This window comes from Sminthopsis crassicaudata, chromosome 2 (assembly GCF_048593235.1).
Source record: "Sminthopsis crassicaudata isolate SCR6 chromosome 2, ASM4859323v1, whole genome shotgun sequence".
Lineage (NCBI taxonomy): Eukaryota > Metazoa > Chordata > Mammalia > Dasyuromorphia > Dasyuridae > Sminthopsis > Sminthopsis crassicaudata.
The window spans coordinates 649,302,947-649,325,602 of NC_133618.1; the positions used below are offsets into that span (position 1 = coordinate 649,302,947).

General features: G+C 42.8%; 1 protein-coding gene across 5 annotated transcripts in view; it reads right to left on the minus strand.

Moving 5' to 3' along the window:
* ANXA11 (annexin A11) overlaps positions 1-21,385 on the minus strand; it is a 53,050-nt gene extending 31,665 nt beyond the window's left edge. Inside the window, exons 1-2 of one of the 5 annotated variants that reach the window (XM_074296706.1) lie at positions 20,279-20,361; positions 14,566-14,713 (exon numbers count right to left, since the gene is read on the minus strand). The gene's annotated coding sequence lies outside the window, so the exon portion shown is untranslated. Of the gene's footprint in view, positions 1-13,323; positions 13,416-14,565; positions 14,714-19,204; positions 19,249-20,278; positions 20,462-21,187 lie in introns of those variants that run through there. The other 4 variants (XM_074296707.1, XM_074296705.1, XM_074296709.1 and 1 more) reach the window with 4 other exon arrangements.
* Positions 21,386-22,656: the final 1,271 nt, after the last annotated feature.

Below are 22,656 nucleotides of genomic sequence, written 5' to 3' on the forward strand. Positions count from 1 at the left end.
CTCTGCTCTTTTCTTACCTAGCTTTAAATACCGAATGGGCATTACTTCAGTCAAACTGAGACCTGTTAAGACCATGTCTTAAAAAACAAGGTCTCCCACTGCATCCAGGGCCCTTTCCAGTCATCCTGGTCTATGTCTGGCACTGGACCCAGAGGCTCTGGTGGGGACAGTGAGGTGGTGACTTTGCAAAGCCCTCCCTTACTTCAGTCCAATTCACTTGCATGTCATAGTGTCCCCTTCCTTATGTCATCATGGAAGAGAAAAACAAACAGTAGTCTCAGAGAGGTTCCTTTAATCTAAAAAGGAACAGAATCAAGAGACAGAAAAGCTGGGGTTCTATGTTCTAGGCCTTGGTTAAAAAAAAAATTAGGAGTTTCCTTGCTGATAACATAGGGAAAACAACACCTGTCCGCCCTAGCTCAAGAGATCAGTTTCAGCGGAAGCAGAACCACCTATACAAATGTAAATAACATTCAAAACCACTTTGATTCTCTAAACTGTAAAATCAGCAGCCAGCAGACTTAAAATTAGAAGCAGCTAAATAAGGGTTAGGCCTGGAGTTCAAGTTCAGACCTCAGACTCTTACTAGCTATGTGATCCTGGACAAGTGACTCTTGGATCTGTTCGCCTTAATCCGCTGGAGAAGGAAATGGCAAACCGCTCCAGGATCTGTGCCAACAAAACCGGGTGGACAACATCAGCATGCTGCATTCCGCCGATCAGGAGGGCTTGGACACCACTCAACAAGTGAATAACCGTCACCATCGACCCCTTCTATTTCTAACAATTCAATCATTCTAATCTGGGACCCTAAGACTTAGAGCCAGTGATATTTTTGCAGCCCCTTTAGCAACCTCTGGCTCCTTTGTATGTGTTTTTTTGGTATGACTGTTTGATTTTTTGGTATGATTTTTGCCTAAGTGTCACACAACATGTTTCAATTTAGGTCTTTTTATCCTTGGTCATCTCTGTCCGTGCCTTCCAATGAGTGCTCTACAGGAGATCCCAGCCCAAACCTTGGGGACATTCTACACCAAGAAATGGCGGACACAGATAGCTTTGCCCTCTTTCTTGCTATTTTCTTTCTGCTCCCAGATAACTTTCAGCTGCTTCTCCACGATGTTTTATTATTAATATATTCCAGCTGAACTCATCCACCATCAAATCAATGAGTATTTATTAAGCACCTATTATGTGCCAGCTATTCTGATTACCTTTGGGTAACCTAAAACTTTAAAACAACAGAGATTGGAGTATTCTGTGCCCAAAGTGATACAGTAATAGGGGAAAAGGATATATATACACACATATATATATGTAAATAAAATGCTATTTTAATAATAAATAATATCAATATAATAAGATAATATTATTTAAACATATAACTAGATATATTTAAAGATGGTCTTAGCAATTAATAAATACTTGTTAATTGGCAGGTTACATATTGAAGTTCAGGGTTCTTAAGAGCATTTTAAGTCAATGAGGTCAAACTCCAACACTGAACAAACTAGACTTCCAGTCCTCTTCCAGTTAATTCAATGATCACAAAAGTTTATAACCGATACAGGAAACTACCTAATACGCAGATCAACTGAAATGTTTTCCCTGAGCACACAAATCACCCTATTTTCATTAAAAGCCATTGCTTACATTCCCTACCCTCATCACCAAACAAATGAAAAACTGTTAAGGCAAGAAAGTTCAGTAGGAAGAGCCTTGGTCCTTCTCATTCTCCTATGATCCATTTGTATTCTAAGATGGCACCCAGTGAATACCATGATATTATCACTAATAACTAATATTTGATCATGTCACTCCCCTGCTCAAAAATGTCCAGCAGTTCTGCTTTATACCAATTAAAACTCGGGCGTTATTCGGCAGCAGCACACTATGCAAAGCTCTCCAAAATCTGTCCTGTTCTGGGCTCTGGGCTCATCTATTCTCTCGGCCTAGAAAGTTCTTCCCATCCTTTAAGACTCAGTTCAAAGGCCGCCTCTGCTAGGAAGCCTTTGATAATCTCTCCAGTTTCTCTACTCTTTTTTTTTTTTTTTTTTTTTTTTTTGAGGCTGGGGTTAAGTGACTTGCCCAGGGTCACACAGCTAGGAAGTGTTAAGTGTCTGAGACCAGATTTGAACTCAGGTCCTCCTGAATTCAGGGCTGGTGCTCTATCCATTGTGCCACCTAGCTGCCACCCAGTTCCTCTACTCTTTCACCTTTCTGCGACTTTTATGGCATGATGAATGATTGAATCACGTATGTTAAGACACAGACCTTCACTTTGCACATACAAACAGGCCAGAGGGGAGGAAATGATCTGCTAAGGTCTTTATGCTGGGCCTCTCCATGCGAGCTCCTCCATGGGCTGACCCTCAGATATTTCTGGGTCCGGCCTTTCTCCTCCTGCTTCAGCCTGGGCGGACAAGAGTGAAGCTGGTGGAAAATGGCCAGTTCCCTTTTCTCAACTCCAAGACCAGCTGGCCACATGACTGTATCCAGGCCTTTCCTAAGAGCCACAAAGGGAAAATCTGTGGGGGTGATGAGAGTTAGGGAAGGGGAACCCCCTTTTGGGTCGGCGCATAGATAGTCCCATGATGGCGCAGAGTCCCCTGTAAAAGGAATTTACAGACCCGAAAACCTAGATTGATAAAAAAGGTTTATTGTAGGGATTTGGAAGTAAAGTTAAAGGTAGAAAGACGCCAGGACCAGAGGTGGTCGCTAGGCGGGCAGGAACCCTTACATGGCCAGAAGGATACCATGTTTGGGGGGAAGGGCTCCTGCAAGGAGAGAGCTCCAGTTTGGCTCTTTTATACCTAAAGGGGCTTGTGGATGGTGTCCCAAATTGGCTCAGATCCAGTGGGGGCTGGGACAGCCCAGTGACCAGGATTTGTAAATCAAAGGTCAGCCATGTGGGGTGGTTTTTCCTTAAAGGGACCTTAACCCCCATCAGGAGGAGGCTGCAGGTGGCAGAGGGGAACCCCAAAATGCAATCAGATGACTAATGTTTGCTGTGTGGTTCCCATGTGCCCAGGGCAGGGCAGGGGACGTTACACACTTCCACACCACACGTGGTCCATTTCCTTCTCTAAGTCAAGTCTTATGGGTCCTCTGGGCATGGAACGTCCTACCCTATTGTGTTCCTGCTACCAACACTTCAGAGGTAGACAATGGTCAAATGGAGAGAGCTGGAAGACCTGAGTTCACATTTGCCCTCAGACACAACACGGGCAAACCATTTCATCTCAAGTCAATCTTAGTTTCCTCATCTAGTTCCACAGTAATTGTGAGATCAAATGAAATAGTTGTGTTTTGCACTTGAGAGTACAGGAATAAATGGACTATTCCTTAGAATAATCAGGAGCATATATTTACCACTGTCAATAAGCATAATATGTAATAGAGATAAACTGGAACCTTTCCCAGTAAGATCAGGAGTGAAACAAGGTAGCCCACTATCACCATTACTATTCAATATTGTATCAGAAATGTTAGCCTCGGCAATAAGAGTCAAGAAAGAGATTAAAGGAATAAGAGTAGGTAATGAGGAAATCAAACTGTCACTCTTTGCAGATGGCATGATGGTATACTTAGAGAACCCCAGAGATTCTAATAAAAAGTTATTAGAAATAATTCACAACTTTTGCAAAGTTGCTGGATACAAAATAAATCCACACAAATCCTCAGCATTTTTATACATCACCAACAAAATGCAACAGCAAGAGATTCAAAGAGAAATTCCATTCCAAACAAATGTTGAGAGTATAAAATATTTGGGAATCCATTTACCAAAGAAAAGTCAGGAATTATGTGAGCAAAATTCTAAAACACTTGCCACAAAAATAAAGTCAGATTTAAATAATTGGAAAGACATCCAGTGCTCGTGGATAGGCTGAGGAAATATAATAAAGATGACAATACTCCTCCAAACTAATCTATTTATTTAGTGCTATACCAATCAGACTCCCAAGAAACTATTTTAATGACCTAGAAAAAATAACAACAAAATTCATATGGAAGAATAAAAGGTTGAGAATTTCAAGGGAACTAATGAAATAAAAGTCAGATGAAGGTGGTGTAGGTGTACCTGATCTAAAGCTATATTATATAGCAGCAGTCACCAAAACCATTTAGTATTGGCTAAGAAATAGACCAGTCGATCAGTGGAACAGATTAGGTACAAAGGACAAAAAAGGGTACATCTATATCAATCTAGTGTTTGACAAACCCAAAGATACCAACATTTGGGATAAAAATTCATTATTTGAAAAAAACTGCTGGGAAAACTGGAAATTAGTATGGCAGAAATTAGATATGGATCCACACTTAACACCATATACCAAGATAAGATCAAAATGGGTCCATGATTTAGGCATAAAGAATGAGACCATAAATAGATTAGAGGAACAGAGGATAGTCTACCTCTCAGACCTGTGGAGGAGGAAGTAATTTATGACCAGAGGAGAACTAGAGATCATTATTGATCACAAAATAGAAGACTTTGATTACATCAAACTAAAAAGTTTCTGTACAAACAAAATGAATGCAAACAAGATTAGAAGGGAAGTAACAAATTGGGGAAATATTTTTACAGTTAAAGGATCTGATAAAGGTCTCATTTCCAAAATATATAGAGAACTGACCCTAATTTATAAGAAATCAAACCATTCTCAATTGATAAATGGTCAAAGGATATGAATAGACAATTCTCAGATGATGAAATTGAAATTATATCCACTCATATGAAAGAGTGTTCCAAATCATTACTGATCAGAGAAATGCAAATTAAGACAACTCTGAGATACCACTACACACCTGTCAGATTGGCTAAGATGACAGGAACAAATAATGATGAATGTTGGAGGGGCTGTGGGAAAACTGGAACACTAATACATTGTTGGTGGAGTTTTGAAAGAATCCAGCCATTCTGGAGAGCAATTTGGAACTATGTCCAAAAAGTCATCAAACTGTGCATACCCTTTGATCCAGTAGTGCTGCTATTGGGCTTATATTCCAAAGAAATACTAAAGAGGGGAAAGGGACCTGTATGTGCCAAAATGTTTGTGGCAGCCCTTTTCGTAGTGGCTAGAAACTGGAAAATGAATGGATGTCCATCAATTGGAGAATGGTTGGGTAAATTATGGTATATGAAGGTTGTGGAATATTATTGCTCTATAAGAAATGACCAGCAGGAGGAATACAGAGAGGCTTGGAGAGACTTACATCAACTGATGCTGAGTGAAATGAATAGAACCAGAAGATCGCTGTACACTTCAATGCTATATGAAGATATATTCTGATGGAAGTGGATATCTTCAACATAAAGAAGATCCAACTCACTTCCAGTTGATCAATGATGGACAGAAACAATGTGCAACAAGAAAATGGGATTTACACACATATATTGTATCTAGGTTATATTGTAATACATATAAAATGTATGTCATCTAGGGGAGGGAGTAGAGGGAGGGAGGGGAAAATGTGGAAAAATGAATAAAAGAGATAATGTTATAAAAAATTTATAATTATAAAATTAAAAAAAAGAAATAGTTGTATTTTGGATAAATATCACCTGTTATGATTATTACCTAATCTTCAAAACCCAGATCATATTTACCCCTCTGAAGCCTTCCAGCATTCACTCCGGCTCACATCTTTTAAATCCTAGAATTTAGGAATCAGATTTTAGAGCTGGAAGGGATCTTAAGTAATTATGCAGACCAATTCCTCCATTTTACTGATAAAGAAACTGAGGGTCGAGAGAAAAGTGCCTGCTCCCTGGCTCATCCTGAGAATTAGGGATACCTTTTAGCCATGTCATCCCAGAGCAAGTCACTCAATTCCTTCCTGCCTCAGTTCTTTACAAATAATGGGAGAAATAAAACACTAAATTAAAAAACTAAACAAATCTTAATTCTCCTTATAAATCAGCTACCTCTTGGCCAAGAAGCCATTTCTTTAGATTTTCATTCTTATCTATCACATCAAGTGCAGTTTCCAGGACCTGGATCAGCCAGCTGAGTCGCCCACCCTCTCTAAATCTCCATTTGCTCATCTATAGAACTGAGATAATAACATCCACCACCTATAAAGAACAAATAATACAAAGTATATAAAACTGTTTGAAAACTGTAAATAGACTTTAAAAGCCTAAGAACAGAGTTTTTTTTTTTTTATTTTAATTTTACATAGTACTTCTCTATTAAGTCCCACAGTACACAGGGCTACGCACTAGGTAGGCTGCCAATGAATGAATGGAGCCTCTTGCCAAAGCACAAGGTTCCCCTGTGGGATCACCACAGACAAATATCCCTACAAACATGGCAGTGCTGAGCCAGTGTGGAAGGGGATCAGCTTGATGGGATGGAGAGAGTTTAGTCCTGGAGGTCAGAGGTCCCAGATTAAAATCCTTTCTCGGACACTATCGGTGACTATGGGTAAGTCACATACCCTGGACCTCAACTTCCTAAAATATAAAACAAGAAAACAGGACTAGCCAACCTTGAGGTCCTTTACAATTCTAGTTAGACTGACCTTATGATCTTTCAAGTCTCCTCCCATGGCACTCTGTAGAGGGCCAATATTGAATAAATCCATGAACAGCAAGAGTCTGATCCAGGTATTACTTGAGACCTGCAGCAATTCAAACTATTGGCTCACCAACTCCCTAACAATGAGTTACAAAGACATACTTGATGTAAATTTAGGATAATCTGAATAGAGAATACATGTGACCTGAGCAAGGCTTTCCAACTATATTATTTACCTCTTAAATTAAAGAAATACTAGAGGTAAATATATTAGTATAATAATTTCTGCTATTTACAATTGTACTTTGGTACTGAAAACGTCATGACTGTTTACAATTCTGTTGGTATGGATGAGCATCACAACTCTGCTATTTACAATTCTATGTTGATAAGTACCTTCGAATAGATAGTTAAGGAGGATACTGAAATGTCAAAGTATGGCTTGTGCATTAACCCTGGAAGGTAGCTAGCTATAATGTAATACTAGCCAAAAGGTAATAAAACCCTGGCTCTCTGATTAATAAATAGAGATTGCAAAGCCTCTCTTCCACCTGGTCTCGGAGATTGGAGATTCATTCACATTCTTGGTATTGGCTGGAGCTGGGCTCCAACTGCACTCTCTGTCACAGAAGTCAACTTTTTATCTATAATGGCCAATGACCTGGACTTGGAATCAGCAAGTCTTGAATTTGAAATTCAACATGTGATCCCTGAGCAACTCATTCAATCCCTCCCTGCCTCGGTTTCCTCACTAGTAAAATGTTGTTGTTGGGGGGCAGCTATGTATCTCAGTATGATAGATTACAGGGTTTAGAGTCAGGAAGACTCATCATTAGGAATTCAAATCTGGTCATAGACACTAGCTGTGTGACCCTGGCAAGTCACTTAACTCCCTGCCTCAGTTTCCTCATCTGTAAAATGAGCTGGAGTAGAAAATGGCAAACCACTTCAGTATTTTTGCCCCAAAAAAAAACCCTCACAGAGAATAAAACACAACTGAAATGAACAAACAACAACAAATTAAGCTGCATGATCTGTAACAGTCTTCACTAATTCTAAAGGAATCAGATAATAAGAGAGTCAACCTCAAAGAACATTGCTAGAAAAGGTATCTAAAGTAAACTGTTTCAACTACTCTGGAAAGCAATTTGGACCTGTGATCAAAAAGGTTATAAAACAGTGCATATATCCTCTGTTAGCAATATGCCTAAAAGCTCTGTAGCCCAGAGAGATTTAAAAAAAAAAAAAAAAAAAGAAAGAAAAAAATCTAAATGATTACAAGTATTTATAGAAGCTCTTAGTAGCGACTAAAAATTAGAACTTGAAAGGATGACATCAACTGGGGTTGAACAAGTTGTTTAAAATTATGATGGCATTATGCTATAAGAAATGACAAGCAGGAAAACTGGGGAAAATTTTTCACATTCTGGTAAAGGTCTCACTTCTAAAATAGATAGAACACTAACTCAAATTTATAATACAAGCCATTCCCCAATTGATAAATGGTCAAAAGATTTAAACAGAAAACTTTCAGATAAAGAAATCAAAACCATTTCTAGTCATATGAAAAATGCTTTAAATCATTATTGATCAGAGAAATTCAAATTAAGACAACTCTGACATACCACTACACTTCTCTCAGACTGGCTAAGATGACAGGAAAAGACAATAATAAATGTTGGAGGGGATGCGGGAAAATAGGGACACTGATACATTGTTGGTGGAACTGTGAATGGATCTAACCATTCTGGAGAACAATTTGGAACTATGTTCAAAGGGCTATCAAACTGTGCATACCCTTTGATCCAGCAGTGTCTCTACTGGGTCTGTATCTCAAGGAAATCATAAAGGAGGGAAAAGGACCCACATGTGCAAAAGTGTTTATAGCAGTTCTTTTTGTGGGAGCAAAGGATTGGAAAAAGAGTGGATGCCCATCAGTTGGAGAATGGCTGAATAAGTTATGGAATATTATTGTTCTGTAAGAAATGACCAGCAGGATGATTTCAGAAAGGCCTGGAGAGACTTACATGAACTGATGCTGAGTGAAATGAGTAGAACCAGGAGATCATCTCCAGAGAAAGAGCTTTGTAGTTTGAATACAGATCAAAATATATTTTTCCTTACTTTTTAATTTTTCTTCTTGTTTGTCTTTGTTTTCTTTCACAGCATGACTAACATGGAAATGTTTTACATGACTGCACATGTATCACCTATATCAAATTGCTTGCCTTCTCATTGGGTTAGGTGGGATAAAAGAATTTGAAACCTAAATTTTTTTTAAATGTTAAAATTAATTTTCATGGGAAAGGGACCTGTATGTGCCAAAATATTTGTGGCAAACCTTTTCGTAATGGCTAGAAACTGGAAAATGAATGGATGCCCATCAATTGGAGAATGGTTGGGTAAATTGTGGTATATGAATTTTTTTTTATTGTTTGAACATTTTATTTTTTAATATTTTAATAGTTTTTATTTACCAAATATATGCATGGGTAATTTTACAACATTGACAATTGCCAAACCTTTTGTTCTATTTTTTTCCCTCCTTCTCCCTGCCCAGATGGCAGGTTGACCAATACATGTTAAATATGTTAAAGTATTAATTAAATACAATATATGTATACATGTCCAAACAGTTGTTTTGCTGTACAAAAAGAATTGGACTTTGAAATAGTGTACAATTAGCCTGTGAAGGAAATAAAAAATGCAGGCGGACAAAATTAGAGGGATTGGGAATAATATGTAGTGGTTCATAACATGGAATATCATTGTTCTATAAGAAATGATCAGCAGGATGAATACAGAGAGGCTTGGAGAGACTTAAATGAACTGATGCTGAGTGAAGTGAGCAGAACTAGGGGATCATTATACACTTCAACAATGATACTGTATGAGGATGTATTCTGATGGAAGTGGATGTCTTCAACAAAGAGAAGATCTAATTCAGTTCCAATTGATCAATGATGGACAGAATCAGCTACATCCAGAGAAGAAACACTGGGAAATGAGTGTAAATTGTCTGCATTTTTGTTTTTCTTTCCAGGTTATTTTTACCTTCTGAATCCAATTCTTCCTGTGCAACAAGAAATTCAGTTCTGCACACATACATTGTATCTAGGATATATTATAACACATTTAACATTTATGGAACTGCCTGCCGTCTAGGGGAAGGGGTGGAGAGAAGGAGGGGAAAATTCAGAACAGGAGTACAAGGGATAATGCTGTAAAAAATTACCCATGTATACATACTGTCAAAAAAAAGTTATAATTATAAAATTAATAAAAAATAAAAATATAAAAAAGTAATTTGAAAAAAATTAATTTTCACATATAAAACATTAAAAATAAATAAAATACTCAACAAATCTTAATTTCCCTTATAAATCAGCTGCTTCTTTCCTGACTCATCTTTACCACACTCCTTTCAGTCACCACCAAGGCAGCATTGCCAGGAAGCCTTTTGTGATGAAGGGAAACAAGAAGTGATAACATTTCCTGGTGTCACATTGATTTTGTACTTCAAGGTTTAAAAAACCGCTTTCTACATATTTCAGTGAGGGGGTAATAATGTCATCTATTTATAAAATAATTTCTTTGCAAATCTGAAAAAAAATTAGGGTGTTTATGGGGGAAAAGATGGGAAGAAAGGTGGTAAAGGAGTTACTCCCAGAAAGTGAGACTAAGACTCATCCTATGTGCTTTGGGAAAGCTGGAAATCAGTCCTCAATAAATGTTTATTCTCCAGTAATGAACTGAACCAGCTACACCCAGTGAAAGAACTCTGGGAGATGACTATGAACCACTACATAGAATTTCCATTCCCTCTATTTTTGTCCGTCTGCATTTTGGATTTCCTTCACAGACTAATTGTACACTATTTCAAAGTCTAATTCTTTTTGTACAGCAAAACAACTGTTTGGACATGTATACATTTATTGTATTTAATTTATACTTTAACATATTTAACATGTATTGGTCAACCTGCCATCTGGGCAGGGACAAGGAGGGGAAAAATTGAAACAAAAGGTTTGGCAATTGTCAATGCTGTAAAATTACCCATGCATATATCTGGTAAATAAAAAGTATTATTAATTATTGTTAAAAGTATAATAAATTGTTGATGAATTATCAGTTAATCATCATGAGTCATCTCAATGATAAGGGAACATAGCAGGTTACAGATAACTTTGGAGTGATAGGGGCAGTGATATGTGGAGCAAAGGACAAGGAACAGACACACCCTACTCTATCAGATTTTCACTGATGCAAATCCTTCTAGGTAGAGTGCAGAAGCTTGGAAAAGGTCTAGTTCTCTCCCAAGGCATAATACTACAACTCAGTCAGAGTAAAGGGTTCATACTGCAACCATGAGGATGGTCCTGCTCTGCCCAGCTAGACTGTAAGTTCCCAAAGGGAACAGACCAGTTACCATAAATGATGTATTTCTTTTTTATTTCCCAAGCAATGCTCTATACCCAGAAGAAGGTAACTTTTGTCATGGACAGGAAAAGAGGTACTGCCAGAGCTGGCTGAGTTTAGAGCAAAGGGAGTGTCTTTCCTTTCAGGCAAAACAAAACATGTCTTTTTAAAGAGAGAAGGACTTTTCTTTTGTGGCCATTGAGCGCTAGCAATTATTTTACCAAATTCTGTGGATTTGAGGAACCTGCCCGAGACCCTAAAAGCAGCAGTGGGCACCAGCATCACCCAAGTTGACTGTTGGAGGAACCAATTACCTTGACAAGTCAGCCAACAATGATTAATTTGCTTAATATCTGCTCTGTGCCTAGCACTATGAAAGCAAGGTAGACTAGGAAGAATAACCAACCTGGCTGGAACGAAAGATCACACTAGAGAAAGATAAGCAAGATAAAATGAATTTTCCAGCCCACTCCCCTGCTCATCAGAAGATCCCCATTACTAGCTATTACTTAGTAATTCATCAACAAGTATTTATTAAGCATGTATTATGGGCCAGGTGCTGTTGAAGAATGAATATCACTAATGGAAAGATTCTATTCTCTCAATTGGTAAATAATAATCTCTAATCCTGGGACTAATCCAGTTCCCTCAATAGTTAGGGACTAATCCGACAAGAGTAGGACTCACAGCTCTTTGAAAGTCATCTACCTTCAATCCTGCTAATTTTGCCAGGAAAAAGGCAAAATCCCAGGGAAGTTTAGGGACCTGGGACATGAGGGTAATGGATGGCAAGGCAAAAAATTGATATCCTCTGAATGGCAGCCAAAAGCCAGTGCTCTTTTAAATTATATTGAGAGATATGCAATATTCAGAATGAGAAAAATGATAGTTCCTTTGGACTCCGTCTTAGTCCAGCCACATCTGGAGAGAAATCTTTCCAGTTCTGGCCTCCACTTTCGAGGATGAGCACAAAACCTAGATACACATGCAGAAGTAGGTAATCAGGCTAGCAGTAGGGTGGGAGACAGTATCATACAAGGGGTGAAGGAAAGGGAGATATTTAGCCTAGAGAGGGGAACATGAGGACATATAGAAAGAGGTGTTGTTCTGGATTTCTGCTGGTCTCCAGAGAACAGAACTGAAGGTACATCCCCAGAAGGCCTATTTTGGCTCTTTATATATATAGAAGAACTACCTGGCAGTTAGAGCTGTCCGGAAGTTGAATGGGCAGACTGCCTTGAGGGATGTTAAGTTCGCCTTCCTTGAGGTCTCTGAGTGAAAGATGAGTGAATACCTGTTCAAGATGTCAGGGACATGAGGTCGGATCTGGTTGGGACAATGTGGTTGCCTTCTCTAACAGTCTATAATCCCTTAAGCCTCTGGTCTTGCTACATTGCCTTTTTCTGCAGTCACATTACTCACTTCTTCCCAGTTTCTGAAACAGCAACAGTTACCAAGCTTCTTCCCAGTATTCTACATCTTTCCTTACTTGGTTGTAAGCCCAGGGGGTTTGTTCTCTTAAAGGGGATCTCTCCTACATGGGCATCTGGTCAATGACTCAGGTATCTTTGTAAGAAAATAAAGGCAGCAGCCTTTGGACTAGTGCTGAGTGCTGCTAGTCTGTACGTCCAGGTGCTCAAAAGGTATGATTCTAAGGGCACAAACAAGATTCAAATGACTCCTCCCTCAAAAAAAGGAGGAAAAGTACCATCCTACCCATAGCTGATGTCTAATATTTTATTCTTAGAACTCCATTCTTTTGGCTTATTAATCAACCAACCAACCAACAAATACTCACTCAAGAGTCCATTAAGCAATGTAGGGCCCACAGTGGAATTCCGTAAGTAGGTGCTGGGATATATATATGTGTGTGTGTGTGTGTGTGTGTGTGTGTGTGTGTGTGTGTGTGTGTGTGTGTGTGAGAGAGAGAGAGAGAGAGAGAGATGTTTTATATGTACATATATAAATATATGTATTGTATATATATACATATATACAGTCACACACAGAGTCTTATCCCTTATATATGTATACACAGTACATTTCAGAAGCTGGCTAATTGTGGGTCTTTTGGCTTCCAAGACCTCCTACTAGTATTTACTGCCTCTCACCTGGTCTCCAGAAATAGATAATTAACAATAGAATGGGCTGCCAGAAGGGCAGGTAGGAATACTTAGAAAAGGAAACCTTTCTCCCAGGAATATCATCTAAGGTTTCCCATCTGGGCCCAGAGTTCCCTAGAATAGCTGCCATAGGAAGGAGAAGCTCTAATCTCAGGATCTCCCATGTAGATGCTGGGAGGACATGCTAAAAACAGCTCATGAAGCAACAGCCCACAGGGAAGATAAAGCCCTTCTGTGCTCGCTTTCTGTCTTACCTTCCAGTATGGACGTCATAGGTGCCATATAAAAGCAGAACTGGGGCTCCCAGGTCAACATTCTACCAGCCTGAGGCACTTAAACAAAAACTCTATTGAGTATGCCAGTTAAACTGACATTAAACTTTCCACCCACAGACCACTCATTCAAAATAGCTCTGTCAATCATCAGCCAGGCCAGGCTCCGAGCCCTGGTTTATAGGATCCCCAGGCTGCCAGCAATGGCGACACCCTGCTGGAGAGAAATTCTGCTTGGGCCCAAGCCAGAAGTCACAGAAGTAGCACAGGGGCCCTGATCACAGAATCTGCTATCTAAGCCGGCTGTGTCAGGGCCAGAAACTCCTGACCAAGGGCAGGAAAACATGACAGTGGGCAGGTTCTGACAGGCACCCTTGGACAGCTTATTTCAGCTCCCCAATAGAATGGAAACTGTAACCACAACAAAAATAATCATTAGCATTTAGAATACACGTTAAGGTTTGCAGGCTCATTCCAGTGTGTACCAACCAGCATTTCTGTGACCAGGCTGGAGTTCATTCATTAACTGAATGCTTTAAAAATTTCTTGACCATGGGTCTGACACTTTGCAGGTGATTTAGAGAACAAAGAAGCCTTTTGGGGTGAAAGGAGACATTCCAGACAAGGGGCCATAGCACTAGGCTTCTTGAAGTGAGGATCTAAATTCAAATGTGGCCTCAGATACTTATTAGTTGTGTGATGCTGAATAACCCTTTTTGCATCAGTTTCCTCATCTGTAAATGATCTAGAGAAGGAAATGACAAAGCACTCCAGTATCTTTACCAAGAAAATCCAAGATGGGGTCATGAAGAGACATGACCGTAAATGACCAAACCAGGGCTCAGACCAAGGCTCTTGGACTCCAGATTGGGGGATTTTTACTATTGGTTCTGTTTTTCAACTTCTCCAACTAAATTGTCAATTTCACTTCTCCAACTAAAAGGAGAAGAGATTGCTTTTTTTTTGCTTTTTTTTAATTAATTTTATAATTATAACATTTTTTTACAACATTATCTCTTGTACTCCCTTCTGTTCCGAATTTTCCCCTACTTCCCTCTACCCCCTCCCCTAGATGGCAGGCATTCTCATATATATTAAATGTATTACAGTATAAACTAGGTATCATATATATGTGCAGAACCGAATTTTGTTGTTATTGTTGCAAAGGAAGAATTGGATTCAGAAGCTAAAAATAATCTGGGGAGAAAAACAAAAAATGCTAACAGTTCACACTCATTTCCCAGTGTTCCTTTTCTGGATGTAGCTGATTCTGTCCATCATTGATCAATTGGAATTGGATTAGCTCTTCTCTGTTGAAGATATCCACTTCCATCAGAATACATCCTCATACAGTATTTAGGAGCACCAGCCTCTGGGAAAAAAAGACACAACTTAGTAGGACATTAAAAGGTCACAAGGCACAACTCAAGCAGGTTTGCTTTATCTTTAGATTTTAACTTTAAACAAATCAGAACCCTCAACAACCAATGACTGAAACCAAACGCTACATCCTGCCCTTGCCCAACACTTTCATTTATACTTCCTTACTGTTTCCCCTTGCTTCAATCGGGACATCTGAAGGAGGCAATGTGCATTGTTATCATTATTAGGGTCCTCCTTTTGGGGGACAAACTTGTGTGAGTAATAGACAATTTCTTACTGTATTGCATGAGTTACTGATTCAAATCAATAGTGGTAAGTCTAGGAGGTATGACTAGCAGTATCAATCCAGACATTTCACTATTATAGCTTTAATCCCTAGCACAGTCAAAAGTTCCCTTTAAAAATGCAAACATCTCAAGGATGATAGGTACCATTTTAGCTCCAACAGACACAGGAGTCTCATTGGCAGAGATGGAGCTAAGATCTTGGTGTCCATGATTTTCCTATCATATTTCTCTCTCTCTCTCATGGACTTGCTCAGGGTCACACAGCTAGGAAGTGTCCAAATTTGAACTCAGGTCCTCCTGATTTCAGGGCTGGTGCTCTCTCTCTTGTGTTTCTTGACTTTTCCCTCTCTTAAGTGACTTGCCCAGGGTCTGACACTAGTTTTGAACTCAGGTCCTCCTGACTCCAGGACTGGCGCTTTATCCAGTGTGCCATCTAGCTGTCCTAACTCTTCATCAGTTAATACCACATTCTAATAGTTAACATAAAATACACAACTTAAAGAGTTGGAATGCATTTCAGCAGCCCAAACAATAATAAAATAAATTTGAGTCTAAGCTATTTGTCAAGTCAAAATCATCCAGCTCTTTCTTTGCAAGGAAGGAAATCTACCACTTTTTGAAGCAGCCCAGGATTGCCTCTTAACTGTTGGAAGCCAATCCTCAATTGTCATTTTTGTACCTTCCATTCACTGCTTCTAATTCTGTTCTTTAAGGCTTAAGAGAACAAATTTAATCACTCATCTGAACATCAGTCCTTCAAGTACTTGAATAAATCAATTGTATACCTTCCTCCTCCTCCAAAATGTCCCTAAGTATTTTCTTCTTCAACTAAAAACTCATAGTTTCTTCAATCTATTCTATTAAGACATAGACAAAAGGCCCTTCACTGTGCTAGTTCTATCAGACTTTCTAACTAATCAATGTTTTATTATTCCTAAATACTGATACCTAAAACTGAATACAATACTCCAAACCAGGGCTGAGGGCAGAAGGTGGAGAGTTCTGCCAAAACAGGGATCATACAGCTGTCAGGTGGAAAAAAGAAAGGGACATAGGATTGGGTTGAGGTTTCAGGGGCTTTGGGGAATAGCTGTACTCTCCTGAAAAGAACAATTGGTCTCAGAGGGTTTAAATCTCAGGTCTGCTACTTACAACCTCTATTCTTTGGATAAAGTCAACAAATATTAAATCCCTTTATTACTACAAATTGGAGGATGTGGATTTTTAAAATATCTTTTGCATATTCAAGGAACTTAAAATTTGATTGGTGAAGATATAAAAAAGGTAGAAATGCTATCACAGATGAAGTGTAATTGCAGGGTAGGGCAGGAAAGAAGCAAAGGGGAAATGTAAAGTAAACACTTTTGAATTCAAGGGTTCACAGGGCAAGCTTAATAAAAGCGGGAGCACCTGAGCTGAGTCTTGAGAGACTTGGAAAGGCAGAGAAGAACAGATTCCAGTCAGAGCATGACCTTTTGGACTAGGTAGGGCTGGGAGCTGTTATGCAGAGTTCAGAAAACAGTCCAATTTGACTGGAACAGAAACTGTATGAAAGGGGAGTATGAGAAATGGGGCCCAGATGGTGGTATGGGGAAGGGGGAGAAAAGACGTGTCCAGAGATAACCCTCAAAGCTGGTTCTGTAGCGATCTGAGGGATGGGTTGGGGAAAGGAGAGATTGGAAGAGAAGTAATCAGTTAAGAGATTATCCCAACAGTTTAGGCTGGAGGTAATGAAGGCCTTAATCTCTAGTGGTGGAAGTCACCAAAGAGAGTGTAAACGCCTCTGAGATGAGGAGCGGCTTCTCTGTGTCTATAATTCCTAGCACCTAATGTTAGGCCACAGTTCTCTTTTATTGTCCTGACTCAGTTTCCCTAATTATCCTGCTTCAGTTTCCCTAACTGTTCTGCCTCCGTTTATAATGGTTCTGCTCAACCACCCCTCCCTCCTCATCATGATGATCCAGATAAGGAGAAAGTCCTTCTATCTTAGGCATCATCAGAATGTTGGGTGCCTCTCCCCGCTCTGTAATCCCAGTGATCACATGTCCCCCGTGCCTCCCCTCACCCCGTCCGTCGGAACGGCTCAGTTAGTCCCGAGTTCCCCTTTCTCAGCCCCCTGACTCCGCCCTGCCTCGGTAAACGTCATGGAGAGCTGATTGTTTTCTGGATTCCTGGAGACCGTAGTCTCACTCAGCCCTGGGCCCAAACCATGCACCCATTTGGTCCCAGTGACTCTCTCCCTTTCAAATAAATACTAAAACTCTAATCCCTATCCCGCCTCAGTTTCTCTGACATTGCACGAGCAGGCGCTTCATAAACACTTGCTGATTAACAAACTTTCTCTCACCATACAACTCGAGGGTCCACAATGAGCGGAACCGCTTCCCCTGAACTTTCCTCCTTGGCCAGCCAAGGAATTCTCAATATTCTGAGGTAACGGGAGTAGGACAGAGATGACTAGTGTAGGGGCGGTGAAGGGGTCTTACAGCCTCGGGCTCAAAACACGCGGAAGCCCAGAAGGCAAAGTATAGAATAAAAGAATGCAGCAAACGTGACTGTGGGCGGTGACCTCAGGAGCACCCAATCCCTTCCATCAGTTTGAGAATTTATCCTTATCATCTCCCTTACAAGCTTCTTCACCAGCATGACCTCAGTCTATTCGCATGCGTTTTAAGCCAAAAACGGCTAAGATCATACCTCAAGGAGCTTACCAGTTAGGAGGGGAAATGATCGCGGTTCATAATTATAATTAGAGCATGGTCAAGTAGCGTGAGACAGTCCCGAACTCCCGTGGGACTCCAGCGCGAGGTCACCACAGGAATCAGGAGGAAATAGCGCCGGAATCAGAGCATTTTATTACGGTGGATGGGGACAGGTGGGAAGCGTGCAGGTGAAGGGCTGAAATGTAAAGAAAAGCAAAAGAACGGAAGGGCGGACGGGAGGGGAAGCGCATGTGGTGAGAGCAAGCAAGTTTAATCTCGAAATACGGAAATGCAGGAGGGTAGGAGTGGAGGAAAAAGCAAACTGAAGGAAGTTTATGGAGGGTCCAAAGTGCTTGTGTAAAGCAGATATTTAGTAAGTATTACTGAGTTGAATAAGTATAAGATACAATAGTTAATCACCATTTTAAGACGGCACTTATTGTTGTTTCAGTCACGTCTGGCCCCGTTTGGGGTTTTCTTGGAAAAAACACCGGCGTGGTTGGTAGTTATTTCTGCAGTTCACTTCAGGGACGAGGAACTGAGGGAACCTGAGCGAGCGACTTGCCAGGGCACCACTCATGCGCGTCCAAGGCCGAATTTGAACTCTGGTCTCCCTGACTCTGGGGGTGAATGGCTCATTTTTTCTCCCCCATCCAGATCCGTGGCCAAGATGGCGCTTTTTAAAGCCCCCTTGCCATCTACATCTGTTCAGACACTCCAGCTCTTCTTTTTTTACTGGATATTTTACGGATAAATCTGATTGACAGTTCCCAGCACTTGAGCTTTGGATACTGTCCCCTCTTAGGACTTCCGGCTGACGGCCCAAGAACAGGTGTAAAGTACTTCTTCCTTTCAGCGAATCGAGAAGTTCCCTTTTTCTGGAACGACTCTCCAGGGGGTCCCTGCCACTCTGACAACTATATCCCATAACCCCTCCCCCCCAGGAGCGATCTAATTTTCTCCCCTCAAATTGGAGGCCCTGGCGGGGAAACAAGGAGCAGCAGAACTGTGCAAATACGGACCTCGGCTGTTTCCCGACGATTAAATCTCCTAAACTACCAACTCACAGAAATTAGCCGAAGCATTCCCTTCCCCCCTCTAAGGGTAACTCGAGCCCCGCCCTCTCCCCCAGACGGGCTCTGCCGCTCTCAGGAGGTGGGCCCAGAAGCACGGCGGGGCCACCAGTTAGGGAGGAGATAACGGTCGCGAGTTCCAGTCTTAATTAGCTCTCACTTTGTCCCTGGCCCTAAGTGACTCCCAGCCCGGCCACTCGTTTCTCCGGGGTCGGGAAGAGGGAAAATGGTCTCGTCTCTATCGTTTTACACAGTCGCCACCACAGAAAACCTCGCAAAATTAAAACAAAACAAAGCAAAACAAAAAAAGTAAAAATAAAAAAGTCGGTTGACTTTAATCCCTTCGCTTCCGCATGCAGCCGCGATCACCAGAAGCAAGTTTTCGGCCTGAAAGGGGCTGCGCCTTTAAGTGTCTAACCTTTAGCACCTCAGCAGACGGCAAGCCGAGGATGGCCATGGAAAAACCCAGCCCGGGAGCGCCGCGGCCGGGCAGCCGAGGGGCCCCGGGGGAGGGGGAGTCCGTTGGCAAGCCCGGCCAACGCGGCCGGACCAGACCGGCCCGAGCCGGTGCGCCGGTGCGAGTTCCTCCGGCAAAGGCGGGGAAAGCGCGGCCCCGGCTGGGCATGGGGCGGGGATTCTCTTCCCGGCCCCAGCAACTAAAGCGCCCGGGCCCCGTCAGGCTTTTTTTTTTTTTTTTTTTTTTTTTAAAGAAGGAAGTTCCGGCTTAGGTGCAGGGATCTGGGGCAGAGGGAATGGAAAGGGGCAGTAGACTGGTGAGGGGAGGTGGATCCCAGCCACCAACCATCCCTCGCCCTCGGGAGATAAGGGGCAAAGCTTTACCTGGGAACAGGAGGAGCCGCCTCCCCCCCGCCCACAGCGGCGAGAGATGGAGGCAGAGGCCCGCACTTACCCCTCCCCCTCCCCAGTGGTACCCACATTTACAGAAGGGGCACAGAGACCCCTTCTCTCTACACACACACACGCATCGTTTCCGGGGCCAGGGGCCAGGGGCAGGGGCTGACAGAAAGGACGCGTAAGGGGAGAGGATGGGGGAGAGACGGAGGGGAAGGAAACGCGCGAGTGGGGAAAAAGTGGGCAGAGGGCCGCACTTACTCCTTCCCCTCCCCCTCCCCAATGGTACCTACATTACAGAAGGGGCACAGAGACCCCTTCTTTCACACACCCACAGTTTCCGGGGCTAGGGCTAGGGGCTGACAGAAAGGACGGGTAAGGAGAGAGGATGAGGGAGAGACGGGGGAAAAGAAACGCGCGAGTGGGGAAAAGGTGGGCAGAGGGCCGCATTTACCCCTCCCCCTCCCCAATGGTACCCACATTACAGAAGGGGCACAGAGACCCCTCTCTCACACACACACACCGTTTCCGGGACCAGGGCCAGGGGCTGACAGAAGGGACGCGTAAGGGGAGAGGATGGGGGAGAGACGGGGGGAAAGAAACGCGCGAGTGGGGAAGAGGTGGGCAGAGGGCCTCTTACCTGCCCAACCTGGCACACTCCCCTCTGAGCGCGGTCAGGGTCCCGAGCCGATGTCTCGGAGTCCCGCGGTCCGGCTCGCTCCCCAGTCCCGAGTCCCTCCCCCGGGCGGCCGCAGCGACCGGGCGGGGCGGAGGAGGGAGGAGCCCGAGCCCGAGAGCCCGGCCCGCCCCTTTAGGGCGGAAAACAGCGGGGGGGGGGGGGGGGGGAGGGGGGAGAGGAGGGGGAAAGAGGAGGAAGAGTGCGGAAAAGGCTTCCCCGCATTTTACCCTTAGATCCAAAGCCTAGCCGGGGGCTCCTAGACCCCCAAAGAGGTGACAGGAACGGCACCCGAGACCGGCGTGGGGCAAAAGCCGGGCCGCAGAAAGGAAAACGAAAGCGCACGGGTCTGAAGTGGAAGTGACCCTCAGCAGCCCTCCCGGGGCAAGCCCGGGGCTTACAGGGGTGGAAGTTGAGGCCCACTTTGGGGAAATGACTTGCCTCCAGTCACACGCGCCGTTCTGGGCGCAGGCGTTGTATGCCCCTAAAAGGAGACCGCCAAGCGGAGAAAAATAGGAAGCCCCTCCCTCACTCTGTGAGATGTTCCTTCCACTCATCCTTGGGGAAAAGGGGGGGGGGGGTGACGCTGCGGGGAGAGGGGGGAAGGGAACGGAGTGGGGAGACTACCCCGGGGCAGAGAGCTTGAGAGATCATTCTGGAAAGGAGAGCGCCTTTCACCCGTTCCCACTTCAGGAACTTTCTGTAGGGTTTGGAGGATCGGGGAGGTCAAGGTTCAGGTCGTTTGTCTGCTTCCTCCGGTCCTCTCCCAACTCTTCCTTCTCCCCCTACTTTTTCCTTTCTGTGCCTCTTGATCGGAGCCCCCTGCAAATAACAGAGAAACAGGGGAGTAAAACCAAGGTGTGAACTCCTTACTTTGTGCTTCCGGTCTGTTAGAGAAGGGTTGTAGAAGCCAAAGTAGTTTGAGTTTCTGCCAAGGAGGAAGATACGGAGGGCAGGAAAAAAGGGTGCTTTGACTCCAATCACACCTCGTTCCCATTAGAACTAGCGGGGACTTCGTGTGAGAAAAAGCAGCTCGGTGTCCTTGGAGCGCGGCCACCGGTGCCGGCCTGCAGACCGCAGGGAGGCGGCTGCGCCCCATGCTCTTCCACAACCTCCCTGCCCAGCCTCGCTCCGAAAGATTGCAGAATAACATCTTGTTCTGGCTCTCCCCAGTCTCCGAGCGTGGAAAAAGCCCGAGGACAAACCTTTCTGGGCGGGGCAGCATTTTTGGGAGATGAGTGAGTGAGGAAGCAGGGAGGACCCGAGGCAGATCCTGAGCTTAAATTCTCAGATTCCAAGAAACCTCCCCAAAGTGATCCCTAAAACTGGGGCGCAGAGGGAAAGTCACCGCAGAAAAATACTTCGCTAGGGGCGGTCACTAACAAGGATGCTGAGGCACCCCATCAGTAGGAACCCTTTTCTAGAAGGTCTCGGGGATATGACTCATAGCTGAAGGTTATGTAAGATGACATTGTCATGCCCTCGGATTTTGGGGGCAGGATATTAACTAAGTCGGCAATTTTTAACTTAGAATGGAAGGATCTTCCCCGTACCCACCTTACTTGAGAGTAAAAAAAAAAAAAAGAAAGAAAGAAAAAAAAGTACCTGTCCTCAGGAAGCTTATATTCAATTACGCTGGCACATATGAATCAATTACAAAGTACAAGATAGGCCATAAAATGGTCCCCAATACTTCCTTTAAGTACCCCCATCATCCAATTTCAGACTTGTTATTCCGTATCCACATCTCTTCCTTCTTTCCCCTTCTTTCCACCCATATGGCCACCGCTCTCATTGGGACTCCCATAACATCCCAACTAGACAGAGCTTTGTCTCCCTGCTTTTTCCAATCCATCCACACGGGTCCAAAATAATTTTACCAAAGGACCCTTTACTCCTTGTCTTGGAAACCTTTCTGTGGCTCCCTGTTAGCTCCAGGATAATATATAGTTCTCAAGTGTGGCCCAAGAATGCCTGGCACATATTAAAAGCATAATAGTAGGTACTTAATAAAAGGGTTATTAATATAAAGCACATAATAGGCCCTCAACAAAAGGTTGGCTATTGACTTAACTGTCTCCAATCACTGTCTTCCTTCATATACTCTGTGTTCTGGCTGAATTGGACTCAGTATTTCATCTCTTACCTCTTAGACCAGGTCAGAAATAGTACATTCTGTCCACATCACTACTGAGTGTTGGAAAACCAGATTAAAATGTAATTGGGAAATATTTAACAAAATAAATAAAAATACAATAGAGCACAAATAATGTTTTAGAAACATGGTTTTCTAAGCCAATATACAGCCCACAGAGAGCCTTCTGTATGGTATAGGGCAGGGA